The 16,353-nt window shown below is 58.8% G+C and overlaps 1 protein-coding gene across 2 annotated transcripts in view; it reads right to left on the reverse strand.

Moving 5' to 3' along the window:
• Positions 1–16,353, reverse strand: part of P2RY8 (P2Y receptor family member 8) — a 36,892-nt gene that overhangs the window by 18,744 nt on the left and 1,795 nt on the right. Inside the window, exon 1 of one of the 2 annotated variants that reach the window (XM_038586716.1) lies at positions 1,707–1,908. The exons of the other annotated variant lie outside the window; for it this stretch is intronic. The gene's annotated coding sequence lies outside the window, so the exon portion shown is untranslated. Of the gene's footprint in view, positions 1–1,706; positions 1,909–16,353 lie in introns of those variants that run through there. 2 annotated transcript variants of the gene reach the window in all.

Here is a 16,353-nt window from a genome sequence, read left to right on the forward strand (position 1 = left end):
ACACGGGAAGTGTGAGGGTGTGATGGATGAACGGAGGGATGGCCCTAGGCACGTTCACCCAGCACCTCCGAGCACCCTGGGACGGCAGCCCCAGCTCTTCGAACTCTGTCTGCTGTCCACCTGCTGCAAGGACACCTGAGTCCCCTCCCCTAATGTCCCCCTGCTGCTGTGACACCTGGGTCCCCTCCCTTCAGGTCCCCCTTCTGCAGGGACACCTGGGTCCCCTCCCCTAATGTCCCCCTGCTGCAGGGACACCTGGGTCTCCTCCCCCTAATGTCCTCCTGCTGCAGGGACACCTGGGTGCCCTCCCCTTAGTGTCTCCCTTCTGCAATGACACCTGGGTGCCCTCCCGTTAGTGTCCCCCTTCTGCAGTGATCCCTGGGTCCCCTCCCCTAATGTCTCCCTGCTGCAGGGACACCTGGGTCTCCTCCCCCTAATGTCCTCCTGCTGCAGGGACACCTGGGTCCCTTCCCCTCATGTTCCCCTGCTGCAGGGACTCCTGGGGCCCCTTCCTGTCATCGCCCTGCTGTAGTGACACCTGAGTCCCTTCCCCTAATGTCCCCCTGCTGCAAGGACACCTGAGTCCCTTCTCCCTCATGTCTCCTTGCTGCAGGGACACCAGGGTCCTCTCCTCTCATGTCCCTGTGCTGCAGTGACACCAGAGTCCCATCTCCATCATGTCCCCCTGCTGCAGAGACAGCTGGGTCCCCTCCCTGTCATATCGCCCTCTGCAGGAACTCCTGGGGCCCTTCCCTGTCATCCCCCTGCTACGGGGACACCTGGGTCCCCTCCACCTCATGACGCCCTGGGAGGAGGGGTGTCTTTCCCATTTGCGATCTCCTCTATCCGAGCGGGTCCAGCCAGTTGGGGCCCCGTGTCTGTCCACACCGGGTGCCTGGACTGCCCCCTCCCACATGACAGATGGGGACGGTTCCAGGCTGAAACAGTGGAGGTGACAGAGCAGGCGCTGAGCACCACTGCTGTGCTGGATCCAGCCACACCTGATGCCCACTGCATTTCCAGTTACCCCCTTTGACAGTTTCCTCTGGACCCGAGACGGCAGGAGTCAAGCGTGTTGTGTGCGACCGCAAGCCTGGTGCTCGTGCCCGGGGAGCCGGGTCCCCTCAGGTCGGGAACAGGATTCCAGAGCGGCCCACCATGCCCGCCCCGACGCCCTGGGTGCACATCCACGCCCCTGCCTGAGGCCCCCGCCTTGCCCTGCACTCACTGGCTTCGGGCCCGGATCTGGGCAGATCCCCGAGGGTCTTGGCCTCGGCCACCGGGGCCCCAGCACCTGCCTCGTGACAGCGCTCAGGACCCAGCCCCCGTGGCCGCGGCCCCCACGGCCACCCGCCCGCCCTCTGCCTCAGCACGATGCGCAAAAGTCGAAAACAACATCCCCCGCCCCGGTGAAACCAAAACCAGAAAGAAAGAAGAGGGAAAGAGAGAAAAGGAAAGAGAGACAGAAAGAAGAAAGGCCGGAAGGCAGGTGTTGGGACAAGGGTCACGCGGGCCGAGGGGCATGCGGTCGCAGGATGTGAGGGGGGTGACTCCGGAGCCCCTGCACCCCACGGACACCGCGCCATCCCGCAGCATCTGGCAGGTGCACCGGGGAGGTTCTGGGCTGCGGTCCCGGGCGCCGGCGGGGTCTCTAGGGGGTCCCCATGGGGGGGCGGTCTCCAGGTGGCAAGGCCCCCACGACTTACGGCGACAGTCCTGGGCGAGCTGACCCCGTGGGGCTTGTGTGCACCGAGCGCTGCGGACCCTCCGGCAGCTGCAGAGGCGGCTGTCACCTTGCAGAAGGACGCGTGGCCACTGGGCCCTGCTGTCCGTCCCCCCCAGAGACTGCGACAGGGTCCCTAATCCTCCCGGGGGGGACCCAGCCGGCTGCTGCTAACGGCAGCTTGTCATCTGGAGATTTAATTCGTCGCAAAAAGTTCATGAAAGGCGGAGCCCTGGGGCACAACCGCAGGGCATGGGAAAACTTCCTCTTTTTCACAGCGACTCCCGTGGGCGGCACATGGGGGGGGGACAGGGTGCCCTGGGTCACTGCAGGGGGTTTTGCATATTTTTTTATATGCAAGTTTAAAAAAAAGTGATGAAAAATAAGGTTTCAGCGGAGTTGTCCGGGGCCCACGCGCAGAACACGTCTAAAACCGCTCGCTTTTGCTCCACTTTTCACGCAGATGTGTCCACTTGGCTGCGGGAAGAGCTCAGCCGGCCGCGTGGGATTCCCAAGTGGGCAGCTGAACCCTGTCGCCCCCCCCCCCTTAGGGCCCGCAGCCTCAGAGTGGGATTGCATGCGCGCGGGGTCACTAGAGAGGCGGCGAGGGCACAAGGAGGTCACCAGGGTGGCCCTGATCCCAGAGCAGTGGGGTCCTTATAGGAACGGGGGAGACACGCACGTGAGCACGCGGCGTCTACACCCCGCCGACCTCAGACCGCGCGTGTGGGCCCGGGATCCCTAAATCTCCGCTGCCCAAGCCGCCCCAGGTGTGCACACGCGTGCGCACCTGCGGGGGATGGTGCGTGGGGTGAGCGCGAGCCCGGCTGCCCTCGGAGACGCGCGGGATGCGCTCCGCGCTTCAGGCACGAGCCTCCCCCGCCCCGCACCCCCCGGAGCCGCCGCTGCCCCAGGGACGGACGGGGACACCTGTTGGTGCCTACGTGACACGTGTGATGCTCCCCTCGCCAAACGCAGCGGGGACGGGGGTCGGCGCGGGTGCAGCCTGCAGCCTGCAGCGCGCACCTGTGCTCTCCCGCCGCCCTGCGCGCAAAGCCCCACGCGGGGCTCCCCGGGCTCCAATCCACGGGCGCGCTGGGCACCTGGACGCCGGCGCCTCCAGACCCCGTGTCCCTCCGCCGTCCGCTGAGCCTGCCGAGCGCCCCGAGGTCGCCACCCTGACTTTCTCTCTCCTGCCGCTCTTGCCCCGCGAAGGACCCGTGATGCGGGGTCCGCGCGGCCCGGACGACCCAGGGGCACCTGCCCACCTCCACGCGGGTCAGCCGACCGGCATACGGCTGGCAACCCCCCCCCCCAATATCGTCCACAAACGCCCCAACCCCTCCGTTTGCAAAGCATCCGAACCTGGGCCCCGGGGATTCGCCTGCGGGTCGCGCGCACTAGGGTGCGGTTCCCGGGCTGAGACCACGGCACATGCGGGTTTCGAGGTGTTGGGGTCACAGCGCGGCCTGCCCGCGCGTGCCCTGCAGGTTGTAGGGCCACAGATGGGGTTGAGGGCCCCGTAGGAAGCCCTGGGACAGCCCGGCTGCGGAGGACCAGATGTTCAGCGGGAGGCTGCGCGCGCCGTGGAGGATTTGCGCACCTGCTCGTCCCCGCTGCGCACGTGGCGCGTCCTCACTCCTGGTTGTAGCGGGGTCAGGACCCCGCGGGGTGTCGAGTTCGATTCTTCAGGGTCTGTCCGCAGCACTGGGGTCCCCGGACGCCGGGGTCGCTCTGCTTTGAAGATCCTTTGAGCGCCTGATACGCTGGACGTGGTCCGCGTGCGCGCGCGCGCCCGGTGGATGGTGACGCCGCCTTCAAAACGAAGGATGCTCCGCACCTGCTGTTATCCTGCACCTGCTATGACGTCACTGCATCCTCGGGACGTGGCGCTCGGTGACACGGCCTAGACCCTGTGTGATCCCACGTATATGGGGCCCCAGGAGCCGTCAGGTCCGCGCGTGGTGGGCCCCGGGGGGATGAGGAGCCGCCGCGCGCCCTGATGGGAACAGCGGGTGCCCCGCATGTGGTCCACGCGGTCCCTGCAAGTCGCAGATGTGGGCGGGACGGGGGAAAAATACCTAAATGCTCCGGGTGCTCTTTTTGAGGGTTAGGTGCAGCTTTGCAGTTCCCGGATGAAACCCGGGCGCGAGGGGGCGGTGGGTGTCCTCAGGAGGTGTCGCCCAGGGCCGGCCTCGCAGTACACCCAGGGAGTCAGGGCCCCGCATTTCGGGCGCCCAGGGGCTTCCCGGGAGCAGGGACTTTCAGGGTGAGCCCAGAGAGTCCCCGGCGGCAGGGCCAGGCTGGTCACACCTCCTCCCCAGACGCGAGCGGCATGTCCCGGGCGGGAGGGAAGTGATCCCCGACCTCGGGGCCTTCCCAGCCACCGTCCAGCGGGGCGGGGGCGCCCAGCTCTCGCTTCTGTCCTGCGGGATGCGGGTGGGGGGTTTCGACCCTGAGGTTTTCACCAGCCCCAGGGGGTGCAGGGACCCGGCTAGGGTGTGTGCGCGTGTCCTGGGGCCGGCGGGGTTGGGGGGTCGCGGTCAGCTCTCCCCTCCCGCCTTGTGAGTGTGTGTTTGTGGGGGGCCTGCATGGTGATTCCCGGGGCGACACTGCAGGTGGTGGAAGTGTCCGAGGCGGGAGTCGCGGGCAGCGTCCCGCCGGGGGAGGGAGCTTGCCCGTCCCCATACTTCTGTTTGGGTTTCACTTCTGTATTTGCACGGGAAGCCTTTTCTAGGCTGGCGGGGCCGTCGCCGCCGCGTACCCACGGCAAACACCACGGGTCCACGTATCCATGTTCTCACCTGCTCCGCTCTGGCTCCCTCCCCCACCCCAACCTGGGGCTGCTGTTGGGGACGAGGGCCCCACCTGGGGCCGGTTCCTCTTTCTGCTCACCTTCACGGGCCCTGGCTGTTTCCCCCACATGCACCCCGCCGGGCGGCTCTGCACCTCTTGCTCCGCCCACGCCTTGGCCCCAACCGGGGGTCCCCCCTGTGGGACAGCCGGTGGCCCTGCGAGGAACCAGACCCCGCTCATCGCATCCACCCAGCAAGCCCTCATTCAGCGCCTCCAATGTGGTGGGAGGGTGACCCCAAAAGGATCTGAGCCCATCCCAACCCCCGGAGCCTGTGGATGGGGCTTTACTGGAGAACTGGGAGGGGGGCTCTTTGCAGATGTGATGAACTCAAGGACCCGGGATGAGCTCACCCTGGGTCGCGTGGTCCCTTATAAGTCCAATGGCAGGTGTCCTTGTAACATCAATAGGAGAGACACAGACAAGGGGCCCCGTGACAATGGCGGCAGGGACGGGAGGGACGCACCAGCAGCCCGGGGACGCCTGGGGCCCCAGAAGCGTGATCCCCGCGTCTGCACGTTCAGAGCCTAGTGTCATCTTAGGGACACGCCTGAAAGGCTTTGGTCTCCGACCCTGTGCAAGTCACAGCCGTAAAAACAGGTGTGCACGCGTGTGTTTCACTTCCTGTCCGCCGGGCCGGCCTCCGGGCTCAAAGGCTGCTTCTGAGTCGGCGGACATCCTGGTCCCGCTGATGCGAGGGACGTGAATACATCCCACGCTCTGACCCGCCACGATGAGACCCGGTGGTGAGAAACGTCACCGATGTCACTTCCCGAACGAGCTTGGACTGCGGCCAAGGTTTTCCCACACTCGGAATAACACGGAACGTCGCCCCACGAAAGGCGCGGCTTCAGCTCCTGTTCGCTTCCCTTCGGCGCTGCAGCCGGCACTCGCCTTACAAGGCGCCCAGGAGGAGGACTCGGTGTCCCCGTACGGAGCCTCCACGACTCGCTCCACCAACGTCTTGGCCAACTCGTGGGGTGACACGTCCACCTGCGGGGGGTGTGGAAATCGTGCACAATCCGTGGGATTCCCCGCCATGAATCCACAAACGAGTGGCAAATGGCCCTGCCACGTTGAAAAGTGTCCGTGCGTCCAACTGGCAGCTCTTCCCTCTCTGGGACGGGGAGGACGGAGGATTTTAAAGGGATTTTAAAGGGAAAATGCCCGTTTTGTCGTCAGCCTCCCGTGAATCCAGAGCTTCCCCCGCGCGGGCCCGTGCACCTGCTTGGTGAACGAGTCACTTCCCCGGCCATCGACACAGGTGTCCCCAGGACCGCGCCGCGGGATCCTTCACATTTCGGGGTCCTGGTGTTGGATATGAGCGAGCTGGGCATCTCCTCCGGGGCTGCCGGGGGACGCGTCCTAGTCGGGTTTCTTCCTCTTCTTCACGGAGAATTTACCACTTTCGGAGCTCACGTGTTCCGTCCCACGTCGCTTCGGAAAAGAAACCGCCTTATTTCTGTTGTCACCAGCTGATCTAAAACGAGCTCCGTGTGCGCCCCATCCTCGCGCCCCCCCCCCAGTGTGCTGCCCCCTCCCCAACGAGGGCAAGATCCCGGGTGCCCTGGGCATCTCCGACCCCTTGCGCCCTCAGTCTTCGCACACGGAGACACGGAGACTCTGAGCTGGGAGGGCGCAGCGCTCGGAGACGGCCTTGGTTTGTAGGTGGTCGCGCGCGTGTCAGAAGGTCAGACAACCTCCGACAGACCCCGACGTTTCGGCTTTTGTGTTTTCCAGAAGGGCGATCTGGGTGACGGGGTGCTCCGGGCTTCAGGGTCCGTGTGCAAGGTGGGAGAACCCGGCGCTCACGGCCATCCCGGTCAAACGGTCTCTGCAACCAACGGGAGCATCTCACCGGGAATGTGCCCGCCCCCACCTCGCCGCAGCCCCCCCAGACCGCTGGGGGCCTGAGAACTTCCGCTCCCCCAACAATCCCCCCACTAGCCTTCCTACCTACGAGGACGCTGGGCGCCCAGTCGTCACCGAAGGCAGCTCGGGGCACGCAACCGCGCGTTAAGTGATCCATGACCTGATCGAACTCAACCGCGGGGCTCGGGATCTCACACGTGTGTCGGGAATTCGTCGTTTTGTTCTGTTTAGTTTAGTGGCTCCCTGGTTCTGACGGCTCTGCTCGGGAGGCCGACACGTGGCCGCGACGCTTTGGTGGCAAACGAGCGCTGCTTTCGGAAGGTGTTTCCGCGACCCGAGGCTGCGCTGGCTCTGCCGGGACTGATGGGAAATGGTGGGCGTTTGGCGGCCACTTCCTAGCGGGTGCAGCTGAGGTGAGCCCTTAAAACAACCCTGTGCGGCGGGCGCCAGCGTTACCCCAACCCGGGATCCCACAGCTATAGGATAAGCCCCACGTATTTTTTCTTCCCGTTCTGTACATGTTTTTTTTTCCCCCCCAGTTCTACTGATGTCATTTCATCATTTTCCCTTTTTTAAAAAATTTATTTATTCATGAGAGACACAGAGAGACGTAGAGACACAGGCAGAGGGAGAAGCAGGCTCCCTGCGGGGAACCTAATGTGGGACTTGATCCTAGGACCCCCGGAGTCATGACCTGAGCCAAAAGCGGATGCTTGGCCACTGAGCCACCCAGGTGCCCCTCATCATTTCCTTCTTTCTCCTTTATTTTGGATTCAGCTCGTCCTTTCTAGATCCTTTAGATGGAATCTTGGGCCGTGAGCACGCCGATCTTTCTTCTTGTGTCACATATGGATTCGAGGCTATGAATTTGCCTCTGTTCCCCGCTTTGGTTCCACCCACGAGGTGCTTTGATGCCCTGGGTCTTTTTTTTAAATATTTTTTTCTTTATTTATTTATGATAGTCACACAGAGAGAGAGAGAGAGAGAGAGAGGCACAGACACAGGCAGAGGGAGAAGTAGGCTCCATGCACCGGGAGCCCGATGTGGGATTCGATCCCGGGTCTCCAGGATCATGCCCTGGGCCAAAGGCAGGCGCCAAATCGCTGCGCCACCCAGGGATCCCCGATGCCCTGGGTCTTAATCATCCCGTGCGTGACCCTCACGCTGTAACAACCACCACAGGCTTCACACGACAGGTGTCTGTGCTCTTGCCCTCGTCGTGGCCGGAACCCCACATCCGTTTCCCCAGCTGCACGTTGACGCGTTGGCAGAGCTGGTTCCTCGTGGCTGTGCTAAGGGACAAATCTGTTTCCCCGCCTTTTCCAGATCCCGGAGGCGCCTATGGCAGTGTCCCTACCACGTGGGGACGAGGATGTGGGCACCTCTAGGGCCGTGTCTGCCGGCGATGCCAATCATTCAAAAATCCTTCCAGGTTTTATCACCATTTTTGGCCTGTGGGTTACTCAGAAGGGTCCAGCAGTGGAAGACTCTAGGGTCAGCTGTTTGTTAACGGTTTCCAGCTCAGTCAGGGTGGGAAAGCCATATAGGGAAAGCGTTCAAGCCTTTGAAATGTGTGAGGTTTGCTGCAGACCCAGCAGACCCCCTCTTTGGCGACTGTGCAGAGCTGATCCTTACGCCCGTGGGGTCCAGCGTTTAGATGAGGGAATCCAGGCCTGAGGCCTGAGGCCTGAGGCCTGTCCATATAATCATCATGGCCTCTGACCCCTGGGGCACCCCATTGGATAGCTGACGGGAGACCCAATGCCATGGAGCAGTGCATGCCCGTCCGTCTGTCCCTACAAGGTCCCAGCTGGAGGTCCCAGCTGGACACCGCGAGTCCCCCCCCCACCCCCCGCCAAAGTCGTCCACACACCACACTGAGGCCCGCAGGCCAACGAGGGCTCCAGGGGAGACAGGCCATCCTCCCCCAGACGCTGGTGGTGTTTTCTCCTCTGCGGGACTGGTCTCCACTTCTGAGAAGTCGCAGGTTGGGGGCAGGAAGCAGAGAAGAAAACCACGGTCGTTGGCGTCCTGACGCCGTGTAGGAACTTGTCCCGACGGTACGGGCTTCCTGCGGTTGCTATAAACACTACCTGCATCTGCGACTTATTTTCTCATGGAAGAATGAACCGATACCTGTGTCTCCCCATCTTGGAGGCTGAGAATCTGAGATCTGGGGTGGGGGGGCCAGGCTGGTTCCTCTTGAGGTCTCTCTCCTTGACGTGTAGACCCCAACTTCTCCCTGTGTCCTCCCGTGGTCATCCCTCTGGGTCTGCGCCCAAATTTCTCCCTTTCATAAGGACACCGGTCATATCAGAGTAGGGACCCACCATACTCCACGGTGACCTTCGTTTTACCTAATGACACCTGCAACACCCCTATGACTGGGGTCCTATCCTGAGTCTCGGGGTGAGGACTCCGACAGCTGAATTCTCCAGGGATGGAATTCACCCCATAATAACCCGGTCCCGTATCCACAAGGGCAACCTATCCACGTTCACATGTTGGCCTGGTGCCTCTCGAAGTAGACACCTTGTTCTGTGAGCTTGCTGCCTAATGAGGAACCTATCACTTCCCCATGCGCACGCATCTTCTTACCAGGGTGGTGTGTGCTCCTGCCGATGCACAACCTCACACCCCACCTCCCACCGTGAACCGAAGGGCCTCTCCGAGGCAGGACAGGGGCTGGGTTTCCTGGGTCGTGTGGAGGCCACTGGGTTGAGTGTTGCGAAACTGATAATATCATGAGAAGCAGATCTTTATCTCTATGCGAAGACAGCGATGAGGATCCCACGGTGGGCAGTGGGCCCCTCTGTTCATCTGTGGGGTCTTTGCAACCACATTTCATACCCTACTTGCTGGATTTCACAACATTCACCCCAGGAAAGAAAATTGAAAACTCGAGCCGCCGTGTCCTGATACCTCTGATGAGTTTCTGCGGACGTCATGAAAAATGTCACTTTGGTTTCCAGGGAAGAAGCTCAGACGATCATGAGTTAGATTAAGAAAATGCAAGAGGAGACGTCTGCCGTCGTCTTTCTTTCACCCTGTAAACTATCCGGAGGGTTCTTTCTTATTCCCTCCGAACCTGAATAACCGAAAACCGTGTTTATCGATTCGAACAAAGCTTCGAATGTGCATGTCACACGCTGTATTATTAGATTGTCCACCTGTGGCTCACGCATCATTAGGTGTCAGTTATATCTCAATAAAACCGGGGGGGGGGGGAGGTGAGAAATGAGAGGATACATTCACACAAAGGTGAGTGCGAAAACCAAAACATAACAAGCCATGTTGCCTCTCTGCCACGTGACAGTGGTGTTGTGTGTCCACTTGGCGGCACCACGGTATCCACATCTGTGGTCAGACGCGAGTCTACAGGTTGCCGTGGGCATTTCGTTTGGATGGGATTAGCATTTCAATCCACGGACTTCGAGTAAGGCAGGCGGCCCTCCTTCTTGGGAATGGGTGGCCCTTGTCTGATCAGTTGAAGGCCATCGGAGGAAACAGACGGACCTGCTGTGATGAAGCAGGAAATCTGTGTCCATGTGTCTTTCACACTCAGGATGCAGCATCCGCATTTCCCTGGGGCTCAGCCTGCTGGTCGACCCTGCAGACTTCAGACTTGCCGGCCTCCACAGTCCTATGAGTCCATTCCTTAAAATATCTCTTTTTCTTTATCTGTCTGTCCCTGGGGTAGATACAGATCTTTCCGTCTACCATCTACCTATCTATCCATCTATCCATCCACCTATCTATCCATTACCTAGCATTTATCCATCTATCCATCATTTTCATCCATTGATCCATCCATCCATCAATCTACCCATCCATCCATCCATCCATGCTATCTATCTATCCATCCATCCATCCATAATCTCTTATCTATCCATCCATTCATTCATCATATCCATTGATCCATCCATTGATCCATTCATTGATCCATCATCCATCCATCCATCCATCCATCCATCCATCCATCCATCATATCCATCCATAATCTCTTATCTATCCATCCATCCCTCCATCATATTTGTTGATCCATCCATTGATCCATCCATTGATCCATCCATTGATCCATCCATTGATCCATCCATTGATCCATCATCCATCCATCTATCTATCCATCCATCCATCCATCCATCCATCCATCCATATTTGTTGATCCATCCATTGATCCATCCATTGATCCATCCATTGATCCATCGATCCATCCATCATATCCATCCATCATATCTATCCAACTTTCCACTCATCCACCACCATCTATCTATCCATCCATCCATCCATCCATCTTCCCATCCTCTGCCTCTTATGTGAGCCAGCATTCCTCAGAGAAACAGTAGGAGACACACAATTGACATATATAGGAAGAGATCTCTTAAAGGAATTGGCTCACATGATTCTGGAGGGTGAGAAGCCCCACGGTCTCCTGTCTGCAGCGGGAGGCCCAGGAAAGCAGACTGGGAACCCCCCACTCTGAAGGCAGGAGAGGACACACATCTCAGCTTGGAGACAGTGAGGCAGAGGGAGCTGATTCTCCTTCACCCACCTTCTGTTCTCCGCGGGCCGGGAAAGGATTGCAGGATTGCACGCGGCCCACACATCCTAGGGAAGGCCGTCTGCCCTACTCAGTCCCCTGATGCAAGGCTCCTCTCACCCAGACACACCCAGATGCACCCCCGAGGTCATGTTCACACAAAAAAACCAACCACCCCAGTCTACGTCTGTTGAGAATGTCCATCAATACACAACCCCCCCGAGCAGCAACACCCTAGGTGCTGATCCTAATTTTTTCCCGTGCAGAAGCTGAATGCCTTTCTCTCTCCTACTTCTAAGACCCCCTGCGTTCCAAAGACATAGCCCACGTAGCCTATGAACTGCACATCCCCTCTCCAGGCAGACCCCGGGATGTTCAACGACAGAATCAGCTAACGTGGAAGCGCCGGGCATGAATCAGGGCAGCTCAACCCAGATGACACGTAGGCAGATGTTGAGATGCAACCTTGCCAGAAGCATCAGAGACCCAGGGCCCCAAGGGGTAGGCCAGCCCAAGGAGATGGACACCTTGGTCTTGGGAAAAGTTCAGGGACTGGGTCCCTGGTTCCAGTCAGAACATCCCGGGAACTCCGTCCCACCACCAGCAGGGGCCTGGAGGCCGTTCTCCAGATGCAACCCACCACCTGCTCCTGAGCAGTCAGGAGGGTCCAGAAGGTGGGGAGATGGAGGAGGCCCTGGGTACGTGCTTGAAGCCATGGTGGAATCACCTTGACTCGCTTGAGTCCTTCAGAGCATCAGCCCCCGTCTGTCACTCACCAAACCAGGCTGTGGTGTGAAAACCCGGGCACCCACCCAGCTTTGATACCAGAAGCCAGTCACGGAGCTAATAATGCTTGTTCCCTAACTTGACGTGTTTTTCCGTGATGGAGCCACAGAGCGGATTTCACTCACAAGGCCCCACGGAGTAACCATATATGCATCACACGGAGTGCTGAGCTGACGTTGGGTGAAGCCACGGCCCGAAGCTAAGCTGCCAAGCTGAGTCCTCTCCTGTCGCTCAAGGGCATGTCATTTGCAGGGTATCTGCGCAGCCTATGTCACCTGGGGCCTGTGTGTGAGCACGGTACCCACGAGAGCAGGGGAGAGAATAGTATTTTTGTCGTGTCATGGAAGAGGAAATAGAGGTTAAGCCTTAGGTCATGGTGTGGCCGTGGTCAGATGCACAGCTGGTGGTGTTTGAGGATCTGCACGGAAGACACAAACTCATGGCAGGCCCCACCTTGCACACACCTGCTCACGGAGAGGCCACACCATGTGCGGTCCATGGAGGGGCCATCCAGGGGGCGCGTGGTCCCCATGTACCACATCCTGGGCTTCACATGAGCTCAGAGGCTGTTCCTGATCCATCCTCATCACAGAGTCCCAGACAGATACCCTGGGGCTTCAGGGAGGAACCCCCCCCCCAACCCAGGCTGGCCTCGGTGCTAACACACTGCATTTGAAACGTGTGTGGATTTTTCTTCTCAGTATCATTGGATGTTCCCAAGACCCCAAGAAGAAGCCACTGTCCCTCAATGATGTGGGTGGTCGGCCCGTAAGATGTAGCCAATGTGCCTGCCTGACCAGGTTCAGTGTGGGCAAAGGAGTTTCTGCCTGGGGGTGACTGGGCCCCCAGTGCATGCTCTGCAATGTCCATGGAAATTTCTGCTGGTCACACTGGAATGGGGGGTGCTCCTGGGACCAGAGATGCTGCTCAGCATCCACAGTGCCCAGGACACCCACACCAGAGAGGCATCCAGCCCCAGATGTCAGCACTGGTGAGGCTAGAAGTCCTTGTCTAGCATGAGCGACTGTCTATTTATCCATCCCTCCATCCATCCATCCCTCCCTCTATCCATTCCTCCATCCATCCATCCATCCATCCATCTATCCATCCCTTATCCATCCATCCATCCATCTATCCATCCATCTATCCCTTATCCATCCATCCATCCATCCATCCATCCATCCATCTCTATTCATCCATCATCTAATCAATTCATCCATCCACCCATCCATCATATCTATGTATCTATCCATCCATCATATTTAACCATCTATTACGTGTATCTATCCATCCATCTCTCCATCCATCATCCATCCATCCCTCTATCCATCCATCCATCTCTCCATCCATCATCCATCCATCCCTCCATCCCTCCATCCATCCATCCACCTATGCATCTCTCGTCTCGCTCTCCATCTCCATCTACCTATTATCTAGCTATCTATCCAATCTTATCCTGTATCTGCACCTCCCATCTCCGCCTCCATCCTCATGTGGCTCCTCCTCTGGGTCTGTGTCTCCTCCTCTGTGTCTTACAAGGACCCCCCTCATCGCTTTTAGGGCCACCTGATCCATGATGACCTCATCTCAGAGCCTTCCCATCATCCCATCTGCAAAGACCCTGTTTCTACATAAGCTCCACAGTTTCTGGCTGATTGGGACATGGACACATACTCTCGGGGTCCACCACTCAGCTCCCAAACACATTTTGCTGGGATGGTCCCCCATGCTGGTTCCCAAAGTCCTGCCTCTTAGGACCCCCTGCTTCCCAGGCAAATCTACGTGGCTGGTCTCCCTGCCCCCAACATTAGGACAGTAGTTCCCATTCTATTCAATCCCCAGGCCACATCAGGGCACCACTGGTGCTTCCTGTGGACACTTCATATCCACCCTCCCTCCCTCAGCAGGCAGCACAGAGATCACTGTAGACCAGGAAGCGGGCTTTCCCCAGACACAAAATCAGCCACACCCTGACCTCAGGCTTCCGGCCTCCAAAGCTGTCAGGAATCAATGTCTGCCTGTGGTGTTTAGCTATGGTCACCCCAATGGACTAGGACATCCCCATCCTCATTGCCCCTCCCAGCAGCACCAATAATGATTGACTTATATCCCAGTCATACACGGCCCCACCCCATTCATTCTCTGAGTATATTCATCCCTCCTTCCGTTGATGGGGGGTCTGGGTTTCCCCCTACGCTTGGTGGTGGGAACCATGCCGCCAAGATGAAGCACCTGTTCGAGGCTGTTTTGAATTGTCTGGGGTACATGCTTGTGAGTGGAATCGCTGTGTCCTGTGGTCTCTGTGTTTGTATGGGGACCTGTCGTGGGGCGTGCCATGTGGGTGCATGAGGTGTAACACGGTGGGTCGTACCCAAGTGTGCCGGGGCTACTGCACATGCCCAGATCAGGAGAAGGGGTCACAGAGCCTGGGCATGGCGTGGAGTCTGTAGTCTGCTGCTGGGTGGGTGCAGAGAAGGCAGGTGGGGTGTTTGGTGCACGCCTGGTGGACATGTAGGGATGACACCAGGTAGGGGCTCAGGCCCGTGTCCCCCAAGTGCCATTCGGGAAAGTCCCGGGCACCTGACCTGGGGTTGACATCCTGCTTCCCAGAGTCTGAGGACAAGTACAAGGCACTAAGGAAGTTGTCTGATGTGATGAGCAAAATGGAAACTACTCTTACTGGGAAAGAGGATCTGAGGGCGATTCTTGTGTTGGGCTGGAGTCTAGGTCAAATGCTGTGAGTGGGGTCACTCTGGCTGCGCCCTTGTGGCCCGTCACCATGCTCGGGGAAAGTGCGCTCAGCCCATCCCTGTGACCCCACTGAGATCCCCGAACGTGGACCACGGGGCCGTGATCTTTACCGCGCATCTCCAATTAGCTCTGTTCCCAAAAAGTCTGCGTCCCTCAACATTTCTCTGCTCCCTTCACAATCTCCCTGCTCCCCCATCTTCTCTCCCCTACGATCCGTCTTCACCGACAGCGATGTGCAGAGAGCCTGGCACCTGGGCAGAGCAGCCTGCGCGGAACCCAGCAGGCGAGGAAGGCAGGAGCTAGAAGCGAAAACCACAGGCGGGAGGACGCGCTGCACAGACCCCACGTGCAGAAACTGGGCCAGGCCGCCGTTTGCATGCCCGCTTACGAGTGGCGTGGCGAGGGCAGTGTTTATTTGGGAGGGGGCTGGGCTCAGGGAAGGAAACCGGCCAGCCATAGCCGGGGCTGTGCCTCTCGTGGCGGGGCTTTCAGGAACGCCCCTTCGCCAGCTTCCTGTGAGCGTGAGTCAGAGCCCGGGGCACCCACCCAGCACCCTGCCAGTGTGTCCTGCAGACAGTGTGCAGGGCATGGGACGAGGAAGTAAGAGCACGGGCACTGGACAGCTGTTTTCTTCCGCCCTCTCTTTTGGACACCGAGACACAGCGCTCCATGTTAAAGTGCGCACTGCCGTGGCTTTGGGTGCACCCAGCAGGCTGTGCGGCCATCGCCTGTGCGGAGCGCCAGAGCGTCTCCCGTATTCCTGCCGCCAGCCTGGGCTCATTTGTCACAGCTGCTGTAAGAGACAGATCCCAACAGAGGGACTGGCAACCTACATCTGTTCTTGGTTCATTGGTCCATGCACCCGGCACCCATCCATGCACCCAGTGCTCCATGCATCCTTCCATTGACCCATGCACTCACCCAGCAACTCATCCACCCAACCCTTTATCCATCCATGCATCCTCCACCCAGCCCTCTATCCCTCCATCCATCCCTCCACATACCCATCCATCCTTCCATCCATCCTTCCATTGATCATGCACTCACCCAACAACCCATCCACCCAACCCTTTATCCATCCATCCATGCATGCATCCATCCATCTTCCCATCCATCCATCAACCCATCCATGCATCCATCCATCCTTCCATTTATCCATGAATTCACCCATCACCATCCACTCTTTCATTCCTCCATCCATACCTTCATCTATCCATCCCTCCATCCATCCATCGGCCCATCCATCCACCCAACTGTCCATCCATATCTATCTGTTGTGTATCCATCATCTATCCATCCATTCATCCAGTTATCTGTCCACCTATCCACCCATATCTATCTGTTATCTGTCCACCCACCTATCCATCTCTATCTATCATCTGTATCACGGTGGTTCATGACCAGTCGCGACTTAGCCTCTCACCCCAGGGGACATAGGGCAATGCCTGCAGATGTTTCTGGACAGCCCAATGTGGGAGGAAGAAATGGTACTGGCGTCTGGCAAGTGCAGACCAGGGACGCCACCCAATGCCCTAGAGTGCACAACAGAGTAACACAGCCTGAATGCCACCAGTGCCCTCTCAGAGAGACCATGCCCTGGTCCTGTGTGTATCTGAGACTTGATTCTGGAAGCTTCTGTGGCTTTTCTAGGATGGGTGCTAAAATGTGACCTTCCTCTTGGGATCGTCCCCGGTCCCACACGGAACACACACACAGCCGGTCCCCACCCCTGCTCCCATTCACAACATCCCTGGCACCACATGGACCCGGCGAGGGAAACCCTCGTCCGGGAAGCCCTCCTGGATTTCTTCCCACCTCAGCGCCTTG

This window comes from Canis lupus, chromosome X, assembly GCF_011100685.1.
Source record: "Canis lupus familiaris isolate Mischka breed German Shepherd chromosome X, alternate assembly UU_Cfam_GSD_1.0, whole genome shotgun sequence".
Classification (NCBI taxonomy): Eukaryota; Metazoa; Chordata; class Mammalia; order Carnivora; family Canidae; genus Canis; species Canis lupus.